We start from the raw sequence: 17,433 nt of genomic DNA on the forward strand, positions 1-17,433 counted from the left end.
ACAGATTCAAACATACTACTACTACTACTACTCTTTTCTTGTAGTAGAAAATTAAACTGAAAAAGTGTGTACTTGAGGCAAGGAGGCAAGTCTTCACGTCAAACCTCAGAAGCTTGAATGGAATAGACAACTGTAAAATGGTGAGTGAAACAGCCCAAAAAGTTAAAAGTGTCTATGAAAAGTTATTGTTTAAGCACTTCTGAAGACAGATTTGGAAATGACTTAATCAATCAGGAAACTGTAAGCGCGCTACTCACCCGTGAGGCTCTCAAGGCGCCGGGGGGTGGGGGGGGGGGGGGAATGGTGGTCCGCAGATCTGTTTAGCCGAAGAGCCAGGTCTTGAGGGTCTTCCTGAAGGTGTTCAGGGAGCGGGCGCGTCTGATGTCTGCCAGTAGCTCGTTCCAGGTCTTGGCTGCAATGTGAGCGAAGGATCTTCTGCCTGCTCTGGCTCTGTGGATGCGCGGGGGTTTCAGCAAGTGCGAGGTTGGTAGATCGGAGGTTTCTTTTAGGTACGTGAAAGTTGATTCTATTGTGGAGGTATTTGGGTCCGTTGTTGTGTAGGCATTTGTAGGCGTGAGTGAGGATTTTGAAAGTGACTTTTCTCCGCAGGGAGCCAGTGGAGACTTCGTAGGTGTTGACTGATGGGTTTGTGTCGGGGGATGCAGAGGACGAGTCTGGCAGAGGTGTTCAGTGTTGTCTGGAGTTTGCACAGTAGAGACTTGTTGATGCCGGCGTAGAGTGCGTTTCCATAGTCCAGTCTGCTGATGATGAGTGCGTGGGTGACTGTCTTTCTTGACTCAAGGGGGATTCACTTGAAGGACTTGCGGAGGATGCAGAGGGTGTTGAAGCAGCTGGCGGAGACCTGTTGGTGAGTGATGAGTCAAGTATGATGCAGAGGTTCTTGGTGTGGTCTGAGGGGGTAGGTGGGCTTCCGAGGGCAGTCGGCCACCAGGTGCTGTCCCATGCAGAAAGGGTGGTACTGAGTTCGAGGACTTCTGTCTTCTTGGCATTGAGCTTCAGGAAGCTGTTGGTCATCCAGACTGCAACGTCTTGCATTCCTTTCTGGAAGTTGAATTTGGCAGTGATGGGGTCTTTGGTGAGGGAGAGACTTAAGAGTCTAAAAACTACTGTGAGGCTAAGCTGCAGGATATTTCCATCTCCCAACACATCCTGAAACATCAAAAGGGGTGTATCCCTTTTCTTGTTATTTTAACTAGGCTAAACCGAGTACAAAGTAGGTACCAATGTCATGAAGAAGGCATTGGATCTTGCCAACCAAATGTTACACAAAAACAAGCTCTCCTCGTTACCGCTGAACTAGAAGCCTTGTTTGTTTTTAAACATCGACCCAAGTATGACCCAAGGAGAACCTCTGGTCTGTGATAATTATCTCATAAAAGGGACACGAGAGATTAATGAATAGACCAAACTGTATAATTAGATTTTCTGTTCGGATACCGCCAATATGTTATTGCTTTTTTCCTGATGTATATATTTCACCTTCACTTGACTTCACATTGCATTGCGTCGTCAGAACAATTGTCGCAATACTGCAATTTTTGCATCTGTGCAAACATGATAAACATTCACTACACAAGTGAAAACAGAAAACTAAGAATTTGAAAAATAGTTTTTTAGTTACTAATTTGTCATTTAAAGTTTTTATTTGGATAGGTTACCGTGGATTTAACACACACGCTTACCATGTTAAAAGAGCCCCAATGGACCTTTGTTCCTTCATTAATATGTATATTCTGGGGGGCTTACAGGGTGGGACTTTGTTTTATAAAACTTACTTTTCTTATAATTATTTTTACCTGCGGAACATTTGCTTTTATAGATTTTACTTTAAGTATCATTTCCACCTCAAAGCAATGACCTGTATTGAAACATGTCAATTATTTTGCGGTGGCTCATTTTTGTGTACACCTTATTAACAAGATCGTGTCCACGGTGCTCATATCCCTCACACTTTCTGTAATGAGTTCATACCTTTTTTGATTGACCTTTTTTTAATATTCCAGAGCTTCACTATTTAATAATCAACAGTGTGGATCAACTGGAAGACAAAACACTTTTCAAAAATTATCCTGGGAACGGGTGCGCAGATTGTGGTATTCAATCATTCGGTTATGCTGATTCATACAGCTGTACCAAATTATTTAATAGCAGCAGGATTTGCCTGCAGGTTCCAGCAGAAAAATATAATTGGTATGATTACCTTGTGAGAAAAATAAAACACACATACTCTTGCGCCCTGCAGTTTGACTTAAGTTTAGGGTTGGGTAGCTAATAAACATTCTGAAAACTAGTGGAAGTGATTTTGGAAATGTTCATGTTTAGGAAGGACTGCTAAACACTTAAAACACACTTCTTTATACAGCGTAGAGCAGAAAATCGCACAATATTCATTAATTCTACTGCTGTTTGCCCATATGGACTTTCTGTTAATAACTAGTGAGCGTTTCTTCAATATTACAGTTGTACTCCGATCTTATGAATAAATGAGATAGAGAAGAGAAAAATATTAAAGAACTCAATTACCAATTTCCAACCAGAAGACCTAAACTCCTACCCAGATTTCCCAGTATTAATGACTACATTGTGTGGTCTTGGCCATGTCACTTCATTGCCCTGGCGTTCTTCTTTTTGCAGAGTCAGGAGCGAGGCACTGAGGCACTTTGGTCCATTCAAGCGTCTCCGGAGCTAGCTAGTTCACCATCTTGGAGGTCTTCTGTGCGGCCCGTGTGTTGAAACAACGGGGCGCTCAACGGTGGCAGCATCTGACGTTAACATTTTTAACTCTGCTCCGATTATCATAACCAGTAAGTAACTGAACAGTGGGCAATGACGGGGCTGCATGTAGAGGACATGTCCGTCTCTCTGAACCGCAGCATGCGAGACAATATATCAGTGCCAGGCGAACCCCACGATTTCACCTGATTTTAGGCGTAATCTAGGGTAAAATAAAGAAGAAGTAGGAAGGCACAGTGGCAGCGGAAGCTTTTTTTTTTTTTTTTTTTTACACATGTAAACGACTTGTGGACTAGATAAATAACTGCGAAAGTGAATGCTTTCGAGTGAAAATGTAATTTCTATTGCATTGACATCCTCCTCTCTCAAAATATGAACACAAAGATAGCCGTTATGGACAGGAAGGGGAAAAACAAATGTAGAACGGCTCTCACTAGCATGTAAACAAAGGGCGTGCCTCTTCAGCAGAGCGAAATCTGCAGTCACGGTACTGGATCGAACGGATTTCAGCCGGATCAAGGCTTTTCTTCAAGGATGCAGAGAAATGCTCCATTCTTTTGGGTCATACTGCCCTCCTGTGGCCAGACCAGGCTGCCCAATCCGTCGCATTAACTAAACAGTAACTTGATTTGTTCTCTGGACATAACTTTATCAGTATTGTTTTTATTTGTTTGGTTTTATCTAGCACAGTCATTACCCATCGGTGTTGGAGCGCTTTCCAAAAGAACTATACATCATACAAGAGTAAAAAAAAAATTATATCAGTCTTAAATATTATAAAGTATCAAAAAGTATTGAGGTAGATGAGTGATGCAGAAGGCAGGGACTGCTTTTCTTTTTTTTTTTTTTTGCTTGGCACAGTGCTTAATCTGTAACAAAATAAGTGCCAGGGGAGGCAAATGCAGCTTGCTCCACCCATTGCCCCGGCTCATTGCTCTTCTTCAACCTTTTCCTGGAACCATTAGCTAACTCACTAAACTCCACGGGTATTCTTTTCCACATGTATGCCGACGACACACAAGTCTATTTGAGAATCTCATCCCCGGAAAAGATCTCACTCAACACTACCCTAACGTCTGCTCAAAACTGGTTAACTGAGAACCATCTCTCAACACCTCAAAAACGTCATCTCCCTTCCGAACCACATTCCCAAGCTAGATATCTGAGTCACCTCACTGCTTTCAACTGCAGTCCTCTCATCGTAGACTCAGCCAAATCTCTAGGAGTCACCATGGACAAGCACCTAAATATGAAAAATCATATCAGCAATATATGTAAGGGAGCAAACCACACTCAGAAATACCAAACCTTTCCTTCCACTTAATGATTTCAAGCAGGTGGTCCAAGCGCTTGTCCTACTGAGGCTAGATTACGGCAGCGCTACCCTCTGTGGCCTTCCAAAATACACCCTGGCTCCACTAAGGGCATCACTGAATGCTGCTGCTAGACTGGTTACAGGAATCAAACGCAATGAGCACATATCGCCAGTCCTAAAATCTCTAAATTGGGTCCCCTACGAAGCACGAATTCAGTTAAAGATTGCCGTTATGGCGCACAAAGCCATCTACTTCAATACTCCCATGTAACTGGCACAAAAACGAACTATCTTGTGGTGTAAGAGCCACAAGAAGCGCCACTACTTTCCTCTTGAAACCACTTATCCTTAGGAAAAAGAGAACTTGTCACAGAGCCTTCTCTGGCGCTGCCCCAAAGATGTGGAACTCTCTACCACCGGAAGTATGCAGAATCTCCTTAACAACGGTGTTTAAACTGGAAGTCTAAAGATTCCTTATGAATAAATTCATTCCGTAAGTGGGCTAGACTCTCCTGCCCGATGACATTGTTCCTACTTCCATAGTACCATAATTTACTACTACGCTTCTTTACGACATACTATGCCCCTCCTTCGCAACCCTTGTACAATTGTTTAATATAACCTCCATGTGGCATTTGTTGTGTATTCTGTGATCATTCTAGTTTTTATCCCTACCTGTTGTTTTTGCATTATTGTCCTTCCTTTCCTTCCTAATGTAAAGCGCTCCGATATCCTTATAGGATCTTGTTCGCGCTATAAAAAACTTTGTAAATAAATAAATGAAATAAATAACGTTGCCAATGACAGAACCAACACCACTACTAACTATCACACTGCTACAAGTGTGACAACTATGACTATTCCATGCCCTTAAAGCTATAAGATTGGCATGAGTGTCAGGTATTCTCCATTTTTTAATAAATATATACTGAAGTAATAAACAACTGTTGTGCTCATTTCTAAATTAGATAGACAGCGCCACAATGTGGCTGCATGTCATAAGCGCCGGTGTTGACAATTAAGTGCTAGTGCCGAGCATTGGAAACCACTGGCTCAAATTAAGCACAGTCTTGGCAGCTAGGTATCGAGTAGTGTATGATTGTTTTTGGACGCAAAACAGACGGCAAAGGCTTGCTTATTACACATTATTTTGCAAAAGAATGCAAACAAAAAAGTTCTGTTTAATAAATTTGTTGCAAATTTGTGGTACGGTGAAGATGTTAAATCAGCAATGCCAATGACAAATACTACATATACTGGGAGAGCAGATCTAAAATTAACAAGACAATAGTGCTGGTTCTTGATAAATGTGCAGAATAAATGTGCAAAAGTGTAAAATGTTTGTTTACTCGTACTGGGCCTCGATAATGGCTAAAGGAATGCTGCTTGGAAAAAAAAGCTTCAATTCAAAATGCTGAATGAACATAAAAAGTCTGCTTCTTGGCCAGGTCATGAACTTTTGTATAAATGAACAAATAAGTTGCTTATGTAGTTTCAAGTATTCTCACAGAATGTTTCCACTTATATAAAGATTTCTGCTACATATAACACATTTTTGTTGATTAATCAGGTAATTAATAGTTTAAGTATTGAACTGCAAAATTTAAAATGTGAACTTTACTTTCTAACCTACTTATTGTTCCCCTTCATGATGAACCTGCACACAGGTTTTCGTCTTATTAAATAGAGGTTTTAATTTTTACATAGCTTACTGGTTAGAAGCGGATAGTAGAGAATTAAATAATGCCGTAAATATATGAGATAGCCTGCCTAAAGGATGCGGACTCCATGTGAAAGCATAGTTGATATCATATTATTGCGAGTGCAACATTATCATGTAAGGACTATTGTAGTCATGTGGCAAGATGAGGAGTGATCCTGCTACCAGGAGAGCATCGAACGCTCGGCTGATGGAAGATGAGATGTGAAACATTTGTGAAATGTGAAGTCTTTAGTAGTGCGTGTTCCTAGAGTAGGTTGACATTATTCCAATACCCAGACTACTATTCAACTCGCCCTACCACTTTCTTTTAGTTTGAGTTCCCATTTACCCAGACCTTTTTGCTTTGAGACTCAGTTTCCTGAACTAATCTTTATGGAAAGTTCTTGCTTTGATTTTTTGATTCATTTGAGGTGATTTAAATGTTGAAGCTTTATGCTCGCTCTCTCTCGATTAGAATCATTTATGGGCTCTAACTCCATTTTCAACCAGATTCTTAGAATAGGATTAATTCCTTTATGCAACGCACTTTGATAAAATATTTTTGCTGATTTGATTAACCATTATTGATTTTATATTTCTGTAATTTATCGACTATTGAAATTAATCTGAATTTAATTTGCCTTTCAGTCTAGATCTTCACCCCTCTCCCTCCCCCCAGTCCTCCTCCGAGCGAGCCCTCCGCTTAACCCGCATACTCGTCACATTATTGTTGAGAGTTTTCTATATATGAGAGATGGACCTCGAGAAGGGTGCATTCTGGTAGGTCAAGGTCTCCCATGCCCTCTCCCTGCCAGGCGTGGTGTAGCTGGGCATATTTTAGGTATTTGCATGCAACTCGTACTGTATTCTCTTTGAAGGGAGAATCAGGGCATCAGACCACCTTCCTCCAGGAAGTCCTCCACCCAGGAAATTTCCATTAAGTCCAATGAATGGAACCCCCGGAGTTTCCCCAATTTGCACACCCATGCCCCCTCCCAGAGCGGAGTCACCCACATCAGCTTGCTGTGCCAATCCATATATCTAGTGGCCCTCCTCCAGGCCTTGATCACCACCTGCGTTGTCGGTAGTATCTGGATACCTTTACCATCACACTAGTAGTGGGGGTGTGCCCGGTTGGTGAACTGTGTTCGCTCCAGTCAGTAGGTTGAGTGGTCCTGCTGTGCAAATGACCACTCGTTGATAGCCACCAGGTGGGACGCCCACTAGTATGCCCTTACATCAGGGAGCGCAATTCCACCATTGTGCGGATTACACTGTAGAGTCTTTAGCTGCACCCGAGAATGACCACCCGCCCCCATAACAAGGTCCACAAGTCTCTCTCTATCCTGTGGAATGTCGCCTCAGGGATTGGGGAGCACGTGTTCTGTAGGGCATAGAGCAATTTGGGGAGCGTTGTAATTTTAAAGACAGCTGCCCTTCCCAACATAGTAAGGGGCAGCGCACACCATCTCTCTGTCTCTTCTTGAAATTTAGACACCACCTGACTTAGATTTCAAGACAAATGCATCTCCCTCCGGGGGAGTTACGTAAATACCCAAATACTGAAATTCATCAGATACCACCTGGAGCGTCCAAAGAAGAATAGCTGGGTCTAAGGGGGTAAAGGGATGGCAAAGCACAGATATGCTACAGTTATTTTTTATATCCAGAGTATGTACCGTATGGGGTTCTGTCGCAGCCGTATTGTGATTATTATTGATGAGATATTTTTACCTTCTTCTACAATACAACGGCAAAGATTAATCGCAAGGTAACAAAGTGGCAGGGGGTTAGCCCTGTTGTTGGTAAACAGTGTCTTTTAATCCACAGTTTCTGCTTTAACTATACTGGCAACGAAAATAGCTGACCTTTTTGGTTTGTCAGTGCTCATTTCGGATGCTGAACAGTACTGGCAAAACAAAACCTAACATCAAAATAGGTGACTTGAGCATAATGACCTGTGAGCCTTTGTCACTACGCAAGTGGGTGTATCATGAGACTGCGGTAGCCTTTGTTTACTTTTAATGTACCATTCCAAGATAGCGAACACTCATGTTGGAGGGGTTAATATAGCATTACATCCTGGTACTGGGGTTTATACCAGATGCTAAAGGCCTTAAACCAGAGTTATAGGTCCAAGCCCAGAGGGCTTTTAACAAACAGTATAGCACTCGACAGAAGGGCTATTAGGTTATTGGAACATTCCACCCACTTAGGGTAAAATGTTCCAAATTAATATGGGAATCACTGAAAGAAACACCGGAATGTTGGAGTGGAAAGCTTATAGCAACCACTATTGGATCTGACTCACTCTGCTGTCTTCACTGGAGCTCTCAACATTCCAATGTTTTAATTAAAAATATTGCTTGCATGAAAGCACATTATGGCGGAAGGAGCGCACTGGTAACAAATAAAGTACTAATTAATTAAAGCAGCACTATAAAAAATCAGCTTAGATAAATGGTGCTTTCGGAGACCCAACACAACCATTCACAATCCTTTGCAGTCATTAAGAGAATTAAACGCATTGACAATCTAAAACCTATACAATATGAAGCTACAGCCGTTACTCTATAGTAGAGATTCTAGGGCTGTATCATCAACAGCTGCAATGGCTCAGCACAGAGCCACACTCATGCTTATGTGCATTTGAGGTGTCTAAAGGTAATACATATAACTCAGAATCTTACCGCACATGTTGGAAACAGCAGGTCTTGCCTTGTTTAGTTTGACTTGTGCCGTCTGTAATTCATACATTAAATCGGATCATTTTTTACTTTTCTGTATGCATTTTAGGCAGCTCAAACGCCCAAAAAATACGCAGCGGCTCTGTGCTGACCTAGTGCAGCGCCTCATGATACGCCGCCTCACGTGCTTACCAGTGTTTATCTATCCATTTTAATACGTACCATGCGATTAGGCCATATAATAGGAAACATGGAGTTGGAAAGTCTAAAAGAACTGATCAAAGACAGCGTATAGATCCCAGTAAGCTTTTTCACTCAATGTATCCCATATGCGGTTTGCACACATTTTCAGTTCCCATTCAAACCATACACTCCCCAAGCCTTCAAGGCATAAAACTGTCTATCTGCCAGGAAATTAGGATGAATTTTCATTTATTAGTTTCGTGGAATCAGTTCAATATCCTTGAAATATTGAGCTAGAGAGGGGTCATTTTAATGATCGTTTGCAGTGGATTATTTTCATAAACATACTGCATCTATTTCTGGTTAGAAATATCTATTGAAATGTGCTCAATAGCAATCCCATTCCTGGAATTCCACTCCGAACACAGGTTGTCAATATCCTCTGAAGCATTTAAAAATGAACAATGCTTAATTAAGGAGGTTAATCGGATTGGAACCTGCTAAAATATAATAGCGTCGCTGGGAATGCCCCCCCCCCCCAATACTACTTTTTATGGGGGACACAGGTGTGGTCCACCTCTACCTGTGTTATAACCTGGAATATTATTAACTGTGTTTCTTACACTTCAGTTTCAATAAAAACTGCCCATATAACCAACAACGGATTCAGCACAAACATGATAGAAATGAAACTGAGGCAGACGCTGATCAGGTCAGACCTAGGAGTCCAATTGATACCTTTGATCTATTGTACATGCTTCGGCAAAGGCTGAAGAACAGAATACACCTTCTCATCAGAAGATGAGCTGAAATCAGTAAGCACAAGCAGTGCACATAAATCAACTGGCTAAGGTGCTCACTCATAAAAGTCCACTTTGATGAACTAAGCATTGAATGAATGAATGAATACAGTCTTATAACTCACAACTTGACCCCGAAGGGCATCAAGGCGCCCAGAGGATGGTATAGTTTATGGTATGAGCCGATGCCAGATTACAGATAAGCCTTTGCAAAGAGCCGGGTTTTAAAAGATTTCCGGAAGAGCGTGGCAGATGGTTGCCCTTTTAATTCCGGAGGAAGAGTGTTCCACAGTATCGGGGCGAGAGAGGAGAAAGCCCTCCCTCCTCACCTGGCTCTGAAAACCCAGGGGACAGACAAAAGATTTTTGTTGGAGGAGCGAAGGGCTCTGCTAGGGGAATAGGGAACTAGCAGAGATCTTATGCCTTCAGAGCTTGCTCCATACAGGGCCCCTTGAACAAGGCAGAGGATCTTAAAAGAGATCCTAGCCTGGATGGGAAGCCAGTGCAAGCTCTTCCTGGCTAATGTGGCAGAAGAAAGTCTAGGGCCATCCAAAACAAATCTGGCCGCCGCGTTCTGTACAATCTGCAGGCGCTGGATGAGCTTTTTGTTTAAGCCTGAGTAGAGCGCGCTACAATAATCTAGTCTCGAAGAGACAAGGGCCACCATGATCTGCTTTCGAGCTTCTAGAGAAAGATAATGTGCTATCCTTCTCAGAATCCTGATGACCCCACAGCAAGTGGAAATGGTCCTATTGACCTGACGGTCCAGAGAAAGCGTGGTGTCTATCATCACGCCCAAATTCCGGGCGGATTGTGAGGGCAGGGGGCACACTCCAAGGGATGGAGGCCACCAGTCGCTAGACCAAATCTCATGATTTCCTCCGAAGATCAAGACCTCAGTTTTCTCTTGATTCAACTTTAGTGAATTCAGAATCATCCACTGTGAAACTGCCTCCATGCAGTTCCTAAAATTGAGGGCGGAGGAACTCACCGAGTGGGAGAGCATTCTCATGGACATGGAGTCTTTGGAACCAAAAACATGTTGGCTCAGGAGTAAGACATGTAAGCATGGACAGTTCACTAAAAGTCACACTTGACCCACAGCAGAAGTCGACTCTGAACCTGGCACGACGACAGAAGGAGGAATGGTTATTTCTAACAAAGGTAGGAGGGATATTGGGAGGGAGAGTGGTGGTCCTCAGAGACCGCTTGTGGAAGAAGTGCATTATAAGGAGATAGTGGGGCAATGAAATATCAAGATTTCAGGATGGAATATAGCTGGCCTCAACCACAAAAGAGAGGAAACAAATTGGATAGAAATGACAGCCAAATACGATATTATATGTCTCCAAGAAACATGGGAGGTAGTTCCAACATCCCTGGACGGGTATATATCTTAATAAGCATCTGTACTAGTGCCATCCAGCGCTGGAAGGCCAAGAGGCGGTATTTCCACATAAACTAATACTATTAGCATTAAAGTATTACAATTTTATAATGAGTCTCTCTACTTCTGTTTTTTGATATGTGAAGGGAGAAAGGATTGGTATTTGAACATCCTAAATTATCATAGTACATTTTTTGAGGGGAAAATGGGCTCTGTGGTAGATGAAAGGGAGCAGGTGGTTAATGAGGCTAGCTCCCAACATAACCCAGTGAATTTAGTTTTTCCTGGGAGATTTCACATTAGAAACTGCCCCATAATGGAGAAACCAGTTTGTGGGGTTATGGATTGTGAAGGGGATCCGATTGTTCACTTTATTGATAGCACATATGGAAATGCATCAAATAGGATCCTAACTATTTGGAACCTGAGGATAAGTAATAATATCAATGGAGTGACTGCTGTTACCGACAAAACATTTGAGAGTGCTGGGAAGGAGTCTACAATTGATTTTATAATTACCTCTGAAAATCTCAGACACAGTTAGTAACCCACAGGTCACATTCACAGAATTTAAGTGACCACGCCTTTATTACTTGTATCCTGAAATGGGTCTTTAACAATAAGAATGAAATTAAAATCACAAAACCGGTAGTAGCAAAGAAAAATGGATATACCTTAAAATGGGATAGAGTGAATAAACAAGATATCCGTAATCTCAGAGAAGTATCGAGAGGTTATGATATGCCTTGATGATAATGCCAGCAGGGAGGCAGTGGTAGAACCTTCGAAGTAGTTCTAAAAGAGATTCAAAAACAGCTGATTCGACCATGTAGAAGTAAACAGGCCCGCCAGTGCATTGGTTTGACGCAATGTGCACTAAAACCAATTTTAACCGTGGAGATTATTGAATGAACTCCCCAAGGATGTTCAGTTACTTCGGATCTTGCGTGCTAGTTACAAAGATGCGAGGCAGATGCGCCTAAAAGCCTTGAAAGAAAAAGCATGTGACGGCTAACGGCTGGCAAATGGGGATTAAGATAGTCGTGAGTTTTGTAAAGTGGTAAAACGCCCCATTTTTAAAAGATGTTATGTTATTTCCACTTATACCGCGCTCGGATACTACAAGTGTGTCCCGGCGCGAGCCTTGAGAGGAGGTACATAGCCAGCTTAGTTAAAGAGGAAGTTTTTCATTTTTTTTTTTTTAAAGGGCGGGGTCCTGGATGCTACGTAGGGCAAGCGGAACCGCATTCCAGGCCAAAGCAGCCTTCACACTAAGTGAGCTGCCCCCCCATCCTCTGTAACCGAACCGGGGAACCAGAGACAAGAGATGGTGCGTGGCACGGAGTAGTCTTGATGGAGCATAAAAGGAAAAGGGGTTTTGGAGATAGATTGGACCTAAAGTGTGGAGCACGCAGTGAGCTATAACAAGGGATTTAAATGTCACCCACTTGGATACAGGCAACCAGTGTAGCGCTCTCAGATGTTGTCTCACTCATTTCTGGCAGGAATGTCAATAAGGAGCCTGGCAGCCACACTCTGGACTACCTGTAACCTGTTCAACAGATAGCCTGGAATGCCAGCATAGACCGCATTTGCATAATCTATCAGAGTTAGAATAAGGACCTGGTTGACCGTTTGCCTTGCCGCTCTAGCCAGGAGGGGAAGACATTTCCTGAGAGTTTTAAAAGGCCAAAACATGTCCCAGCCAGCTTCTTAATCTGAGTCGAGAATGTGAGGTTCTACTCAAACCAAATCCCCAGGCTTTTTACGGGATGGCCTGTCGACACTGGTAAGGTTGAGCCGGGTGGCCAGAGTGTTTCTCTTAAGTTGGAGGGAAACTTCCAGAAGAGAAGGATTTCAAATTTCTCTTCGTTGCACTTGAGTTGCGCAGAAGAGAACCAATGAAAAACTGTAGTCAAGCATTTGATGATGGGAATCCGTCGCTAGATGTACATATAAAGGAGGAGGAATGGGTCAAATATTTTGGAAATACGTTTTTAAATGTGAACACGTTTTATACTAAGAATATTAACATGGTGGAGACAAATAATTTATTGTAAATTTTTTTTAAGTTTGGAAGTAGTGCAAGCTTTGGAACAGATCTCTGTTGAAGGCTCCTGGACCCGATGGGGTCGCAATGGATAACTTTCTTGAGATTAGAGATCTGTGGGGACCAGCATTGACAAATGTTGTTAATGTGGTAGCTAAACTAGGACACTCTATCATTGTCCCGATATACAAAAAAGGATCATAGATCGGATGCAAACAACGTAGGCCTGCATCCCTTACCGATGGTACAGCAAAACTAATGGGAAGGGTATTACTAAATAGATTAGAGAAATCGGCAAGAGAAAAAAAAGGTCCTTTTAGAGGCCCAGTACGGCTTTAGGAATGGCAAGGGATCAATTACCAATGTTTAAATTTATCCATGATATTCTCCAAATATACAATGGTAAAAAATGGCCAGCTCTGCATGGCCATCAAGGATTTGTCGGCCGCGTTGGACTATGTTGTTCACAACAGACTATGGGTCATCATGGAGAGCAGGGGAGTTGACCCTGCCATCATTACCTTTATAAGCCCCTATATTCTGGTGCAACTGCATACGTTCGTTATGGCAGAGGAGGGAAGTGCACAAAATATTTTAATATCGAAAGAAGGGTGAGGCAGGGATGCGTCCTGGCCCCCTTTTTGTTCTCTCCCTATAGAAATAGGTTGGATGGGCTATTGAAAGAGAGAGGGTCAAGGATGCCCCATATGTCAAGACATTCCCACTCCTGAGTCTCCTCTATGCAGACGATTCAGTGCTCCTGGCCAGAACGCCACTGGCACTGCAAAAGCTCATAGAGGAGTACACTAGATTTATGGCCACCTTGGATTTGCGAGTAAACAAATCTAAATCTTATGTGATTTTTGCAGGAGCTAAACCTAAAATAAAAAACAAGATTTTATATAGATAAAAGGAGGGTGGAAGTGGTAGATACGTTCCCTTATTTGGGTGTGGGCTTTGTTAAGAAATTAACATGGAAAAACATGGTTTTAAATAAAGTGTCCCTTTTGGAAAATAGCATTGCGGCCATTTAAAAAATTTCATAACAATTGGGTGCTAAACCAATTCCCAAACTTTTAAATATTTATTTCTTCAAAGCAAAAGCCACTGCTTCGTATGGGGCAGCTGTCTGGGGTATGGTAGACGTGGGATCACTGCAGCAGATGGAGGATGCGTTTTGTAAAGATTATCACTCCTTCGCACCTGTACTAATTACATCTCCCACAGTGAACTAACTATCATACCTCGAAGATCAAATTAAACTGGCCCCATTGTTACTATGGCATTTGGTATGGAAAAGAGATCGTGTACCACTGAATCAAGTGGTGCTTAGGGATGGTCTAATAATCGACTATGCCCATAAATTACAGTGGTTGAGCTATGTGGAAACCACCCTCTCAGCATGAGGTTCTCAGAGGTCGTCTGATTCCCCGTCGTTGTGCGCAAGCTTCTCGAAGTCCAATCTAAGAAAGATTTGGTTTTAAAAAGGCGGCAGAGGATAGATGGGGCAAAAACAAAGTTAAAAGTGTGATAGCTATGAACCTTACACTGCCCCCTTTGTCTATGGGAACTCCGGCTTATCTGATTTTTGTACCGAATTCCCAGCACAGATATATATTGACAAGATTTCATCTAAATTATATTCTACTTATGTTTGGTTTTCCATTAAATGTGTATTCTGTGAAGAAGTTATCCCTTTGCCTATGTGATGGGAGGGTGGTGCAATCTAACTCGCATCTCTTATTTTTTGTCTTTTTCTGGTCCACAGAGAAAAGTTTTTATTGTACCTCTCCTACGGCGATATCATTTTAGGCACTATCGCCTGGCCTTAGCTTTTGTTCAAAAGTTGAAAAAACCATATGTATGTTATGACCTTGCAACTTCTGGTGGGCGGTATCGAAACATAGGCGCCTGCAACATGATATGTAAGGCCGGGCATCTAGATGAAGAGTGGGGAAGGCTGTGTTTTATAATGATGAGATGTTTAGGGTGGAGGAAGGAGAGTTTAGACACATTTTGTGTAATCTTTTTAGTATACATGTGATCTGATGAATAAGAGGTTGCCTGATTAATGAAATATTTTATTAATGGTTTTAAAACTACCACTGTGTGATTTTACTGTAATCTATTTGGCGGATATTAGGTGTTGCTCGAAGTTTTACGCATTAAGAATAATGCGATATAAAGAATTGATTGATTGACAAAGGTATGCATGGTTCATCATCTTATTTGCAATCTATACTTACTAATTTCCAGTAGCAAACTAGAAATTGTTTTGGCATACCGGTATGTTATTTTTCAATTTTACAAGTACTAAAAGTGAATGTTTGCTATTGGTGTGAGGGCACTTATACACTGCAGAAATCGGGAAAGAATTTAGACTAAACAATTGATAGAAAACCAAAGGAAGTCTTAGACAATGTCTTAATAGATAATTATTATGGTATACAATGAACTTAATACATTGTAACAAAAATACAAATGAGGAATACTAAAACGTAGAAAGCAAGATATTGGCAAAATGATTCAACAAATGTTGCAGCAAATATTTAAAATAATACAGAAGAGCCCACCAATAATCACATCACAGAACTATTAATGTAATCATTGTGAAAATAGCTTTTCATTACTGAAGTATAAGCTAATAAAGTCTACCTACACCTTTCAAAGTTAAAGTGTTTGTTCACAAACCAGTCTTCTCAGACTCTGGGCTTGCAACTAAATTGCTCCACGGTATCACACAGCTTGTATTGGAAGTCTCTATTTACGGGGCCATTCAACCAACACCTTTAACTCTGCCATTTTGCAGCCAGTTCCAGGTTTACTAGGTCTCATTGTCAAAATAGACAAGGGCCGCCCAACTGGGTTTACTTTACCATTCCCTAAAGCCAAACCTTTTCATACATTAAAAGACTGGTCTTTTAAAAAGTGATGTAAAAGTGTAATAATTATGGGTAAGCAAGAATATGGTTAAACTGGTCAAAAGCTGTAAAAGAAATTACAAAGCTTTAAACAATATGCTAACTTCATCCCCAATGTACTGCTTATTACGATTTAACATATCTTGATAAATGTATTTAATAAGGACCGCAGATGTCAAATTATGAGATTGTCACGAACCATAAAGACACACCCCATCTACTGGAAAAGCCAACACCATTAGTAATGCTATCACATCCAACTTGCACAACATGGGCTTACGTGGTTCATTGCAGTATTTCTCTCTTAACACACTATCCCACTTTCTCATTACTGCAATTCTTCCACAGTATTGGTAAACGGGGTATAAAACTGCAAGTCCATAATAAAACCCTACATATGTGCATGTCATGCATTCGAGTTCAATACAGTTCATATACATTGCATTGCCCCAGCTACTGATTTACCCCAGGTAACAGCCTGCATGGTCACTGGGTAAAAGGGGAGTTAGGACAGATCACAAAAGAAGTGCTACAAACAGTAAAATATCTTTTTTGCAAACCAGAGTTCAACTAGGTGCCCAACAGGCGTCATTAGAGACCACGAATGAGAGATGCAGATTAGCAAAATCCGGATCTATAAGTATTTACAGGTGATATTTACCAATCAAGAAAAAGTTCTAGGTAGCTAGATTTTACCCACAAACGTTAAGGAAAAGGATGAGGAAATTTATAATGAAATAAAAGTAGATATGGCCAGTTGGCATGATTGCAACAAGCAAAACGTCTGAACTGACAACAGATTTTCATCAATTACGGATAGCCCCATTGACTCTGGCACAGCCTATATGGAGTTACGGCCTATCCTGCTCAATTTCATGTATTTCCCTTTCTTACCTTCTAAAAGCGCTTAGGTAAGTTAACCTCAAGCACCTAATTGTGCACCGTGGCAAATTTAAATTTAAACTGACTAGTTTAAAATAGAAATAGATATGGAATTCAGCAACCACAGGCTTCAAAAGGCTCTATTATTTTACTACGTTTAAAACATCTACTTTGCAACATCTATCTTATTTTTGAAGTGCTTGGTGACCCAATTTATGGCTAAAGCCAGTAAATGTTTTTGACTATATATGAAGATACGACAAAGAAGAAACATCCTGTGTTAATTATAGCACAGAGACGCTGTTACATCATTAATCACGTTGGTGACGCAATCAATCGGCTGCACTATGTTGTGTCCTTCCAAAAGAGTGACTTGTGCCAGGATCTCTCTCCAAGGACACAATGTACATGACAGAGGCTCATGTGCTTTCTGAGCTTGCTCTCTGCCATCAAGGACAGGGTGTACGTAGCCCAACATCTGTGTCCCAGCATGAAATGTTCTTGGCTGGAATTTGCTGCAAGCATCACCCTTATCTTCCTGAGTGGCTGCAAACCTTGTGCTCATCCAACCAAAATAACATTTGGTTATAAACCTAAGTCTTATGGCATAATTTTCAATATCAATGGAAATTTCAGCCTTACAAACCCTACAATTCACAAAAAGTAGTCAACTTTCTGATACGACCAGTTTTGACCAGTTCAACAGAAAGGGTTCAGGACATCAGTTGGTGTGAACCATTTTGGTTCTTTTT

The 17,433-nt window shown here is 41.4% G+C and overlaps 1 protein-coding gene across 1 annotated transcript in view; it reads right to left on the reverse strand.

Moving 5' to 3' along the window:
- Positions 1 to 17,433, reverse strand: part of RAB2A (RAB2A, member RAS oncogene family) — a 331,511-nt gene that overhangs the window by 111,016 nt on the left and 203,062 nt on the right. The gene's annotated exons all lie outside the window — the stretch shown is intronic.

Source organism: Lissotriton helveticus, chromosome 4_1, assembly GCF_964261635.1.
Source record: "Lissotriton helveticus chromosome 4_1, aLisHel1.1, whole genome shotgun sequence".
Lineage (NCBI taxonomy): Eukaryota > Metazoa > Chordata > Amphibia > Caudata > Salamandridae > Lissotriton > Lissotriton helveticus.